Source organism: Heloderma suspectum, chromosome 3, assembly GCF_057233095.1.
Source record: "Heloderma suspectum isolate Gila_16-S chromosome 3, 16-S_ref, whole genome shotgun sequence".
NCBI lineage: Eukaryota > Metazoa > Chordata > Lepidosauria > Squamata > Helodermatidae > Heloderma > Heloderma suspectum.
Window position 1 is genome coordinate 316100759 of NC_139460.1, and position 13910 is coordinate 316114668.

Here is a 13910-nt window from a genome sequence, read left to right on the forward strand (position 1 = left end):
TCCCCCCCCCCTTGCCCTGACCTGGAAATTACCTTTCTTATTCAAATATTTAAATATACACTCCTGTAGCCATTCACAAAAAAATCCTAATGTTAGAACAGGTTTTTTTGTAGAAGGAAATAATTTGAAAGTGGTGGATTAGTTTCCACCTTTTGAAACACAGTGCTTTCTGTAATCTTCAAACATTATTTAGGATAATGGAAGCCATCATCCTGGTTCTCAAATGTTAGCACTTCCATTAGAATTTCCTGCTACCTCTTATTTTTTATATTAAAATACAAGGCTTAAAAGGTATTATCTTACTAAGGGAGGGCAATTGTACAGATGATTTGATTGAATAAAGGGAAGAGCTGTACAGGCCTTTTAAGATCAAGGATGTATTGATGGAAAGCTATCATTAGAGACAATTAATGTTCTCCAAGGGAAGAAATTGATTATGGACAGAGATGGACCCTAAGGAGGAGATATGTCTTAATGCTTCAGGGCCTTAAGGATTAGATGCTCTGTTCGCAGCATCTGCGTTTTTAACCCCTTTTAAGGTCTTGGATTCTTGAGAAACTGTACCTAGCGCTGAGGAACGAAAGACATATGTTTTGTTTTCACTTTAGTGTGTGCATCCGCATATCATGTGTTAAGCTGTGAGCTGGCTGAAACTGTGGTTTCTCTAAGCTGATACCGTTATACTGAACAGCTTTCAAATGCCCAATTTGATATTCGTGGCTGAATATGATGATTTAGATCAAATTATGGAATAGGCATATTATACCCCACATCCAAGAAGAAATCATGACTAATCTTCCAGCCCCCTAACATTTCAGTGCTGGGGAGATATGGTGTGTGATTAAAAGATCCCTCCTCCCCCCACACCTTGCACCCCGAGGCTGGCTTAAGGTGGAGGGAGGGCTTCAGTGCTAAGAAGTGGAGCTAGTTTGAGGGGCAGAGGGGTCTGCATCTCAAGAGTGTTGGATGCAGGAGACAGAGCAGTATGTCTTTATCTGGCTTTATTTTGCTGGACTAAGTTGGAATGAATGAATAAATGGAAAATAATATTTGTACTTTTATTTGTATGCAATCCCTTGCCATGCAAAGCTTGGGAGCTTTACATAAAAGCAATACGGTAAAATCACATTTAAATCCATCATTTAAAAACCATTTTTAAGAAAGGGAAAACTGGATAGAGGCTACTTGTAATTTTAATTTAGTGGTGGGGAGGGGATTGAAGGATAGTTACTTTTAAAACTTATTTATATTCATTTATTTGGGTCATAATCCACTGTGCTCTTGCACAGATCCCATTCATTTGAATGGGAATTACACAGGGAAAACATCCTGGTGGATTGTGCCCTTGGTTGTTGATAGCTGAGCCTTTGGAAAACAGCAGATTAAAGATGCTGGTAAAGATTAAACGATAGCCCTGCCTTGAGTGTTATCCTTAGAAATCACTGACATCAGTGGGACTTATTTCTGAGTAACAGCTTGCGCCCAGGTCGATTCATGTCAGATCTGTACATATAGCCAGCTTTTCTCCTTGTTTTTGCAGCAGTCTCCCATCACTGTAATGTTCGGAACTGAAAGATCGCTAACATCGAAAGATTCCTTACACTGAAACCAGCTGGGCAGTGCATGTTAAAAAGATGGTTTGGAATTTGAAATTGCAATTGTAGTTAGCAAATAGAAGGTTTGTATGTAGAAGTACTAGCAATACACATACATTCCCTATTGATTTGGGACTTAAATGGGCACAGACATACGTGTTATGAATGCAGCTTCAGGCCATATCCAGTTTCTGGTGCTGTAAGTGCAGTTCCTGTTATTTGGCTGGGATTTGGCAGTGCTGCCCCAACTGGATGGCTGGTGTCAGCGTGGACGGTGCTGATCACTCGTTCATGGTTAAAAGAGACTGAATTCAGTCCCCCACCCCCGCCAAACAGGTGATTGATGCTGTCGGAGGTGACAGCTGTATATTTTGATATACAGCAAAAACAACAAAAAAACTTGTGGCACCTTAAAGACGGCTACCCCTCTGGAACATGATATACAAGTAGATGTCTGTAGCTAGGGCATGCAGAAATATATATACGCATAGCTGGATTTCTTGGTAGTAAGTCCCATTGAACACAGTGGGACTTACTTCTGAGCAGACACACATGGGATTGCACTGCCTGTGAATTTTTAATAGGACAGTAAATTGGATTATGCTGACAGTTTACAGGTGATATGCCCTCTTCATGTTTTGTTTCTGAAAAAATTATTTTTTGAAGATCAAGGAAGAATTTTAGGAAGTGAAGGATGAAATTTTGCACCATCAAAATGAGAATACATAGATATTATTGAATGAAAAAGCTTTCTTTTATTTAACATACTTGGGCTGCAATCCTATGTACACTTACTTAGAAAAAATCCCAACTGTGGGAATTATTTCTGAAGAACATACATAGGACAGTACTGTAAAATTCTTTTGGAATGAAATATGAAAAATATGAAGTATAACTTTGAATTTGTTTTCTATTGACATATATTAGCTTGAATTCCAGTAGCCATTGCTGACCAATTTAAAAGCAAAAGGAATTATATTGTATTTTTCTCTTAGGGGAATTTTTAATTTATCCTCTGGGTATATACAGGATTTATTTAACCAAAGCTTTTTGAGAAGACATAAAAATCTATATTAAAAAAAAAAAAACCTTTACAATTTTTTAAAATAGTGTTTGCTGCCTTCTCACTTGTGTTTACTCTTTCTCAATATTGCAATAAGAAATATATATATATATATATATATATATATTCTGATGGATAATAAAATAACTTAAGTATACAAAAATAGAAACAGTTTGGTCAACATTACAGTACATCTAATTTATTTATGCACTGAATAAATTTATAATCTATGTAATAATATCTGGAGGAAGCAGGTCTTTGGAGAGAACATTTCCATCATGAATGGCAAGGATAAAAAGATTAGGATAAGAGATGAAAACAAACAAAAAGCGACTTCATAGAAAGAGAGGGAAAGAAACACAGGGGGAAGGACTGGTATCAAAGAAAGCTAATAGATTTTTGAGCACATCACATTTTTAGACTTTGTTTTATTTCATCATAATAACCGCCGAGAGAGAGAGAGAGAGAGAGAGGGAGGGAGGGAGGGAGGGAGAATATCACTGGGCAACAAGCAGCTTTCACCTGTATTATTTTTTCAAGCTGTGAGCTGTCTTTAATTACAAGGTTAAAAAATACTCCCCCACCACACACATACACTTAAGATTGGTAACATATGTTGCTGTCAGCATGTATTTAGCACCTGCAGAAATGAACATGGGAAATGTGACAGTGCATAGGTAGAGCCCCCCACTACACCAACTGTGAGCACTGTCAACAAATTTTACTTTGTTAATTTTTTCTTATTAAAAGGGACCTGGAATCGAAGAAAATAATTGCATGATACAGGTGTTCCAAGCATCACAACAAGATAATCTAGTGGCATGGGATTAAGAAACACCTTGAAATGGAAGTTCTTTGTGGTCTGAGATTTTAAGATAATTTTGTGGTCTCCAGAAAATCCATGTGTGGGATATGCACAAGAGAAGTACTTGTGCAAGAGAATGGTAATTTTTCATTAGCTTTTATTTTATTTATATCCAGTTTTCATTACTACCTTTCTGCATTACTATCACCTAACTACTTCATTGGCAGATTATTTTTTATATTGTTGAAAAATGAAAACTGATTATGGGTGTGGTATGTAAATTTGACTGAGTAAATTTGGAGGCATGTAGTACATCAGAAAAGAAAAACGGTATGGTATAGTGCATTTTCTATTGGAAACTACTATTATTTAATAGATTACATTGGTTCTCAAGGAGCTCTGCTCTTACCATTTTGTTTCCAATCATTGAACAGTCTTCAGTGATTTCTGTTTACATGTTATTGACCTGTATGACCTGGAGTCCAGATATCAGATGGAACACTTACTCCCCTATTTCTCTCCCAGTAATTTAAGTTTATATGAGAATCAGTTCTGACACTGTTGCAGATGTGATGGATGGTGAGTAGAGCCTCCTAAGTGGCAGCTTCAACCCTTTGAAACTTCTGCCCAGAGATGATGATGAAAATGATGATTTATTACATTTCTATACCGCCCCATACCAAAGCTCTCTGGGCAGTTAACAAAGATTAAAAGCCATTAAAAATACAGTATACAAAGTTTTAAAACCATTTACATAAAAACACACAAAAAGACAGTACATACAGAGACAACATACATCTAAAAGAACTTTGAGAAATCAACCATAATCACAAGACAAATCCAGGACCTGATTAAAACTCATCATATGCCGCCAAATGCTTGAGAAAAGAGAAAGGTCTTAATCTGGCACCGAAAAGATAACAATGCTAGTGCCAGGTGGGCCTCAATTGGGGGGCTACCACTGAGAAGGCCATCTCCCTTGTTGCCTCCTTCCAAGCCTCCTTGGAGGAGGCACCTGGAGGAGGACCTTAGATGCTGAGCATAGCGTTCGTGTATGTTCATTCTGGGGAGAGGCGATCCATCAGGTATTGCAGTCCTAAGCCATGTAAGGCTTTATAGGTTAAAACCAGCATCTTGAATAGGGCTTGAAATATACAGGCAGCCAGTTCAAGCAGGCCAGAGTCGGTTTTATATGTTTGGACCTTCTAGTCCACCACATTTTGCACAAGATACAGCTTCTGAACCATCTGAACAGAGATGCTTGTCTTGCCGTCTTTCATGAAGTTAAGAAAGATGTGTCTTTTTAGTAAAGCCTTCCCTCCTTCTTTGGAATGCCCTGGACCTAAATCTGAATTTCTGCATGTATAGAAGCTCAATTTTATTATACTATGATGCTTATCATTGTTGTTATTTTACCTGGTAGATGGTCACCATTTTACAAATGAGAAACTGCTTAGAATTGAACTGAAATTGTTCTCACCTTTCTTATTTCATTTCTGCTTTCCCCAAACACTGGTCTTCCTTTTTGGTTTTCATCAGTATTCATTTATTTCCATCAACTCTTTGAACTGCAGTTCTTCAGTAATGCGCTGATGTCATGCAGCATGACAGAACATCAGTCTGCTTGCTGTGTGGTATCAGTCTTATTCAGTTTCTGTAAAATTGGAATATTGGTGGTAAACTCTGGGATTACTATAAGGATGGGTGGTAAAACACTTTGCATGCTAAGAAAAAATGCTGTAGAAAAGCTTAATGAAATTTAGATGTTATAAAGTGTACTGGACGGACATTATCATTTTGAATTTATGAAACACTTAGTTCCCATTTTAATCTTTTCCAACCTTGATTTAAAAACTTATGCACAGTGGTGAGCACTATGTTTGGAAATGGACTGTATAGAACTGGAGTATGTGGATTACCAAGGCATCATGTGATAGTGGGTTATATACCTGCAGGGGCTATTTGAAAATGTTCCACTTTATGGATTAGCCAGCCACAGTCGCTGGGAAACTTGACCTAGTGGCTCCCATACAGATGGTAGGCCCTTCAGTTCCTAGTACATAAGTCTGCAGTTGCTTGATATTGCTAAAACTACACCTGCACACAATTCTGCTTTCGACATCTACAACACAGGAGAAGACCAGGCAGTGGATTTGGGGGCAGGAAAAAGTGCCTGCCCAGAGTAGATGACGTCTGAAGAAAGTCTAAACAAGCTGAAGACCCTGGCATATTTTAGTGTGTTGAAGAGAAGATTAAATGAAGGGCTGTTTTCAGATGTCTAAGGGCAAAACTGTAGATTACAAAAAGCACACAGCTGCTTCTACGTTATGTCTCTTCTCCTTCTCTTCCTTGTAATGGCTAATACAATTAATACACGATGTGATGTCATCATGTTGCGTGTCCTGCAAACCTGACTAGTCAGTGAAGTAAGGGCAGGGGTGGGAAGATCCATAGCATGGTGCAGTGACAGCTGCATGTCTCTTGTCGTTTGGCCTCAAAAGACTGCCATAAAGAAGAAGAATTGTTTTAGCAGTGTCCTTGAAGGAAGGGTAAGAAATAATGGACTCAAGTTGGAGAAAAACAGATCTAGGTGAGACCTCAACAAAAAACCTTCTAATGTTAGGACTGAGTCTGTACCAGTACTGCTTGTCTGTTGTTGTTTCAGGATATTGTGTTGCTCTTAGCTTGTTTGCTGTCCATTCTGCAAGTGGCACAGGAACATTTGTGGGTAGATACCCCAGGTTTAAATTTTTTATTTGTATTTGTATTTATTATTACATTTATATCCCACCTTTTTTCCTCTTGCAAAGAACTCACATGGTCCCCCTCCTCTCCATTTTATCCTCAGAACAGCCCTGTGAGTTAGGTTAGGCTGAGAGTCAGTGACTGGCCCAAAGTCACCCAATGAGCTCCGTGGCTGAGTGGGGAGTAGAACCCAGATCTCTTGAATCCCACTCCAACACTCTAACCACTACACCACACTGACTCTCACTGAAATGTCAAGTATTGGTACTTATTCAGTACTAGATTTGCTTGCTTGACAAGTAGGAATCCTAGTCTGCCATTTCATTTCCTGTCGGGTCAGAGAAATCATTGTTGTGGGGCAGTAGTGTTCCCACACACTCAGTTCTGCACTAATGTATTCTTTTGGATTAGCAGAGGTTTCACAACCCCAAATATCATGCTTGGCGTAGTTTCACGCCTGATGTTGTTGTTTATTTGGTCAGTCGCTTCTGACTCTTCGTGACTTCATGGACCAGCCCACGCCAGTGCTTCCTGTCGGCTGGGTCATAGGATCAGACTGTAAGACTGGCAACAAAGAAGGTGAAATATGTGTATCTACAACTGCAGACTTAACCGGACTCGAAGGAGCCAAGGTGAACTGCTTAAACGAAAGGTTCAAGTGAAATACAAAGCTTAAACTTCATTTCCATCCATTTGAATGGCTGTGGATTATGGAGATTCTAATATCTCAATATTTATGGTTCTGTTTCTGAGGCATCAGTCAGCCTGAAAGAGGTACTGAAAATATCATACATTACACTTCTGAGATAGCGAGGTTAGCAAGTACTTTGCTAGTGTCCCAGAGGGGCTATCATTGTAACAAGGATCTGTTTGCAGTAATCACTGGCAGTGTTGACAGAGTCTTCCCAACCATCTGCTCAAGGGGGCTAGTGTTAACTCTATCAAATCCTAATATTTTAAGAATGTTGATCTCTGGGCCCAAGGGGCCTGGTGACAGGAGTTCTTGCCAAGGCCTATGCTAGCATCCCTTTATCTCATTGCTGACTACTGTAATGCCCCTTAGACAAAATGCTAAATATGTGTGCAATAAGACAAACTGATTTAAGAAATAAGTGAGGCATTGTAATGTTCCTACTGCCTGTCACCAGCTGAAATCTTTCTGGACCTTAGGAAAAAATTCGTATAGCTTCAGATTATTGCAAAGGGCTGGATGCGCCCTATCTCGTCTGATCTTGGAAGCTAAGTAGGGTCAGCCCTGTATAGTACTTGGATGGGAGACTCAGGCTTCCTGCATTGACCAGGGGGTTGGACTCGATGTTCTTGCAGGCCCCTTCCGTATGATTCTATTGTGTGGACCAGGACGTGGCCATGTCCACTCACAAGGCTGTTTCCCTATGGCAGCTACCCCTGCTACAGATGATGTAGGATTACTGTGCAAAGCTGCATAGAATAATCCAGAACTATATCTTTGACTTTAAAAAAAGTTTGTTATTTTAGAATCCTCCACATGCAGCAATAGAGACTGACACTATAATCTTAAACACTTACTTAGAAGTAGTCCCATTGATTTAAAGGACATGTTCAAGTAAGTATCTTAGAACTGAAGCCTAAAACATTTTCCTAAGGATGCAGAGGAAGAGACAAAGCCACTGACGATATGATACTATGTGCCACTGTAATGAGCCAATGACATTACATAAGATCTGGTGCAAACTAGTTCTAGGTCTAGTGAAATAGGACAACTCATCCTCTTGCACTATCACTAGGATCCAACTAAAGTCCTAGTACTGGCACCAAAGCCATTCCACTCCCAGTGTAGCCCATTCTGCCCTTTTGTCCACTGCATTACAGATCTTTGTTAAAGTGGCACTGGCTATCTCTTGATAGCAAAAGAGGTGATGGGTGTTTCTAGGGAATAAACAAGAACAACAACATATTACTGTTGACCATTATATTACCTCATCTTGGAAACCAATGTCATCCTGAATAGTGTCATTTGATGAAATGACCTTGTTGCTTATTTTGGGCTCTGGAAGACCTGGCAATTATACAGGAAATACCAAACAGAATCTGAGTCAACTTTGTGATGCTGTGGCCAAAAGAACAGTCCCATTTAAGTTTTGTGTCAATAGGAATATTGTTCCCAAGGCTCAGGAAATAATATTGCTAGTCTTCCTGGCACGGCAATACTTTTAGTTCTGGGAACCAGATCTCAAGACGGATGATAATACATTGGAATGAATTCAGAGAAGAACTGCAAAGATTAAAATTGTCCTGGGAGACAAATAACATGAGGAAACCTGAAAGAACTGTGTTTGCTTAGTCTAGAGAAAAGAAGATTAAGGGGGATATGCTGCCAGTGTCCAATTTTTTTTTTAAGGATGTCTGGAAATAGAGGAGGAAGCATCATTTACCCTTTTCCCTCTGAGGAATCAATCCCTTCCTTTGGAGTTTTCCAGGGCCGTGTTTCCACAACAACGGAAGGAGAAGCTAATGGAGGTGTACCAGATTTTTTAAAAGGAATCGGCTTTGCTGTGAGCAGGGTTCCACGAGCAGATTCTCTGCAGCAGTAAAAATCGCTTCACAGAACATACTTTCGGGGGCGGGTGGTTGGAATGAACGTCATCTGACTGGCAGGGGCTATGCTAGTCAACCAATACGGGAGGCTTTCCCCCCTCTCCCCCCTTTCTCCTTTCCTCTGAAAGTCCAGTTGCACCTGCATTTCAGGAGCAAGCCTCACTGACCACAATGGGAGTTACTTCTGAGTAGACACACATATGCTTGTGCTGGGAAAGAGCGAGGGAAAACACAAAGATGGAAACCATCCTCCATTTTAACCTGCAGGATCTTTATAATGAAACTGTGAAGTACTTACTTCCTAAGGCAATGAACTGGAGCCTTAAGATCACTCTTGATCTCTTAATCGCACTTAAGGAATTGGGCTTTAACGTGTGCCATTTCAATCGAGGGGAAATCTCCGTAAGTTCTGATGTGGGCATTCAAAGGCAAGTCTAATTGACCACAATGAGAGTTACTTCTGAGGAGACACCAATGGGTTTGTTGTGGGAAAGAGTCCAAAACCAGCATTTTAACTCACAGGATCTCTATAAGGAAGCTGTGAAGGAATTGCGTCCTAGGGCAATGGATCGGAGCTTTGAGATCGGGCTTAATCGCATTTAAGGAATTGGGCCTTGATATGTGCCATGTCAATTGAGGGGCTTCTCTGTTATTTCTGTGGTCATTGAGAGGGCAAACCTCATTCAGCACAATGAGAAGAAACACCCCTTGACTGGGGTCATGGTGAAAGGCACACTCCTGGGCAGGGCTAGCATATCTGAGCTAAATGCAGGGGTTGGGCATACAACAACTATACCCGGGAGAACCCAACTTAAGGAAAACAATCACACTTTAAGCAGTCTCAGAAAATCCATTTTTTTCCTGATAAGCTCCAGGGTTGCTGCTTGATGGCCACGACATCATGTATCCCTAATGACCTCAGCACGCAGCTGGCTCGGAGTAAATTGCTGGTGGAAGCACCCGCCGGGAAATGCATCTGCTGTGTGGACTTTTATAAAATAACTTGTCTCAGACTGGTAGTAAGTATAACTGAGAAGATCTGGGAATGATGATTCACCATTTAGTTACATCCTGATTGGACTATTGCCATGCAATCTATGTGGGATGGCCTCTGAAAATGCATAATACAGATAGGGATGGTAGCACAAAGTTCACAAGATCATTAGCATGGTTAATAAGCAATGTCAAGGAAGCTATTACATAAAAGAAGTCTTCCTTGAGAAGCAGGACATTGGCTAGGGAGGCAGTTGGACCACTGGATGATAAGGGAGTACTGAAGAAGAATAAAGAGATTGCAGAGAAGGTGAATGAATTATTTGCAAATATCTTTACTGCAGAAGATGTAGGGCAGATCCCCGTGCCTGAATGGATATTTTCAAGAAGAGAATCTGAGAAACTGAGGCAAATTGTGGTGACAATAGAGATGAAGTTTGAGATCTTATTGACTGAAAACAAACAAATCACTTGGTCCAGATGGTACCCATCTGAGAGTTCTTAAAGAACTCAAATGTGAAAATATTGATCTAACAAAAATATGTAACATGTTTCTAAGATAAAGCTTCTGTACTAGAGGACTGGAGAATGGCCAATGTAATACCAGTTTTTCAAAAGGGATCCAGAAAATAGCAGGCCAGCCAGCTTAATATCTGTTCCAGGAAACTTGATGGAAAACATTATCAAAGATAAAATTATCGAGCATATAGAAGAACATGTCTGCTGAAAAGGAATCAGCATGGCTTTTTCAAAGGTATGTCCTGTCTCTCTAACTTAGGGGTTCATCACATGGAGCTTTTATCCTGCTATTGAGATGGCTCTCTCTCGGAAGTTTGCAGGCTCTTTAGATGATGCTGTTACCCTCCAGGGTACCCTCCATTTTCCCAGCCTATCTTGTGTTTTCCCCAAACACAAAATACATTTATTTTTTTCCAGCCCATGGAACAGGAGTGCCATGACTGCCCCATGAAATTCTCCAATAGTGGTAGAAGCTGCTGTGTCTGCCTGCTGTGTTTTATTTTCAGTTGTTGGGGGTGCGGTCAGGATGAGATTTGACAGGTGGGAAGGTAAGAATCACTTGCTGATTGCGACTCCTGCCTCCGCATTTCTCAATTGGAGGGGAAAAGGGTAAAATGCCTCCCTGCAACGAAGGGAGACGCATCTGATCCCTAACCCCACCAAGCTCAGGAGCAACATCCTCTGTTGATTCAGAGCACCCCATTAAGTTCAATGGGGCTTACTCCCAAGTAAGTGTTCCAAGGGCTGCAGTCTTACAGCACAATCTTACATTTTATGTCAGAAGTAAGTCAGAGGTTTCCTGGGGCTGCTAGAAAACAGTACAGCAGAAGTTAAGCTACAAAAACAAGCCTTCCCCACCCCCTTTGCACACATGCTGTGTAAAGGAGCCCTTCCTAATCCTGCAAAGAAACTGAAAGCAGGAAGCTCCGGAAAGGATGTGGGGTTTTGCAGGTTTTTTTGCTTAATGCAGAAACACCCTTAGAGGTTTTGTAAGAGTGTCAATAAACATGGATAGGGAAGATCCGGTGGACATCGTTAGGAATAAATATGTCGGTGGACATCGTTAGGAGTAGGAATAAATGGTCATTCTCACAATGGAGGGATGCACTTGGGTGTATTGGGACTGGTGTTTTTTAACTTGTTCATAAATGATCTGGAGTTAGCGGTGAGCACTGTGGTGGCCAGGTTTGCTGATGATACCAAATTATTTAGGGTGGTTAAAGCAAAAAGGGATTGAGAAGATTTCTATAACATCTCTCCAAAGTGGGGGAACAGACATTAAAATGGCAAATGTAGTTCAACGTAAGCAAGTGTACAGTGATGCATACTGGGGTAAAAAATCCGAACTTCACATATATGTTGGTGAGGTCTGCACTGGCAGTGATTGACTAAGAAAGAGATTTTGAGGTTGTGATAGATAGCTTGATGAAAACGCTGAGGCAGTGTGTTGGTGGTAGGGAACAGACAAATTCCATGTTGGGGATCGTTAGGAACGGAATTGAAAATGAAACTGTCAATATCATAATAGCGATATACAAATCTATGATGTGACTATCCTTGGAATACTGTGTTCACATTTGGAACAGAATTTTGTATACAGTACTGAATATAATGCTGAATACAAAAAGGATATTGTAATGCTGGAAAAGTTGTGGAAAAGGGGACTGGAGCAACTCTCCTATGAGAAAAGGTTACAACATTTGGCGCTGCTTAGCTTAGAAAAAAGGCGAGCAAGGGGAGACATGGAAGAGGTGTATAAAATAATTCACAGTGTAGAGAAATTGAATATAGAGCATTATTCAATAAACAATAAACCTACGGTTTACAAAACAACGTTAAAGCATTCAACCAAGCACCAAAAAGCAAGGAATTTATGAGTTAAGGCTCACAAGCCTTAATGCCACATTCTCCCTAAGGAGGCAGAAAGTGCAAGTGAAATTTTCATTTTCCTAAAGCAGATAAACCATGCGGACATGACGAAATATGTGATATGCAGAGGTGATTGTGTGGTTGTGTAAAACTGATGATAAACAACTTAGGGCCACCTACTTCTCTCTGTTTTAGAGCATCTTCTAATGCTGAGAGTTGCAATCTAACACATCTGGAGGGAGCCAAGTTGGGGAAGGCTGTTCTAGAGGCAGGCAGAATGTAGATCTCCCGATGTTTTGGTGTTCAACTTGTAGGAGCCCCTGCCAGCATGGCCAGTGATCAGGAATGCTGGGAGTTATTTATTTTATTTTTATTTATTACATTTATATCCCACCTTTTTTCCTCCTTAAGGAACCAAAGGCAGCATATATAATCTTCCTCCTCTTCATTTTATCCTCACAACAATAACCCTGTGAGGTAGGTTGGGCTGAGGGTCTGTGACTGGCCCAAAGTCACCCAATGAACTTCCATGGCCGAGTGGGGACTAGAACCCAGATCTCCCAACTGCCAGTCCAACACTCTAGCCACTATATCACACTGGCTGTCAGTGTGAGCCAGTGTGGTGTAGTGGCTAGAGTGGAGTTGACATCCAAAACATCAGGATAGATCTATTTTCTGCCCACACCTGTTCTAAATCATGCTGTTTTCAACCAAGGAACTCCAAAATAATAGGTGCATCAGTTTAAATAGATTGTCTTAAACCAAATAAGAGAGTACGAATGAATCTTGATTCCTAATCCAGACAGTTCTTCAGACTCCAAAATTAGTTTTCAACACATGGCATAGGTTTCCTGTTTATTGAATGTCAGATATATGGTGTTATGCATTTAAGAATGTATTTAAGAACATATAATCAAACTACATCAAAACCAGTGTGAAAACTCAAAATTTCTAACCGAAGGACAAACAAGAAATACAGGCTAGAGTTTGTGGTTGTAGATGACCAGAAAGCAGAACCACTGTTAGGTCTTCCCCCCAAGGAATTTCAAAACTGGTTGGCACAAGCCTTGGAAGGTCGGGAAGGAATTTGGGCAATCGCTGATGATGTGCTGATAGTGGGAGAGGGTGATGACATGCGGCAAGAACAGGAGGACCATGATAATGAACTAATAGCATTTCTGAAAAGATGCAGAGGAAAGAATATCAAATTCAATAGGGACAAACTCAGATAAACTCGGGTCCTAGTACGAGATGTAAATGTTGTTGAACCAACTGGAAACAGTGACCACAGTGCTATCAGATTATATGTATGTATGTATGTATATATGTATGGAAACTGCCAAGCAAGTCCAACACAGTCACATTTGACTTCAAAAGAGGAAATTTCTCTAAAATGAGTAGGGATGTAAGAAAGTCACTTACCTTTTAGCGAAATTGATTCAAGGTGGGGAGGGAGGCGCTCCGTCCCTCCCCCCAAAATTCCGGCCGGGGGGGGGAGGCGCTCCGTCCCTCCCCCCCGGAATTCTGGCTGGCCGGCTCCGCTCCGCAGGGATTCTGCGGAGCCGCCGGCCGCCTCCACCAGCGGCCGGACATCCAGCCGCTGGCTAGCAGGGACACAAATGGCGGCGGTCGTAGCCGCCGCTGTTTGCGTCCCTGCAGTCAGCCATGATAGGCTACGTAAATGTTTACGTAGCCTATCATGGCTGATTTAAAAGAAAAACAACAACGCGCGTATGCAAATGGC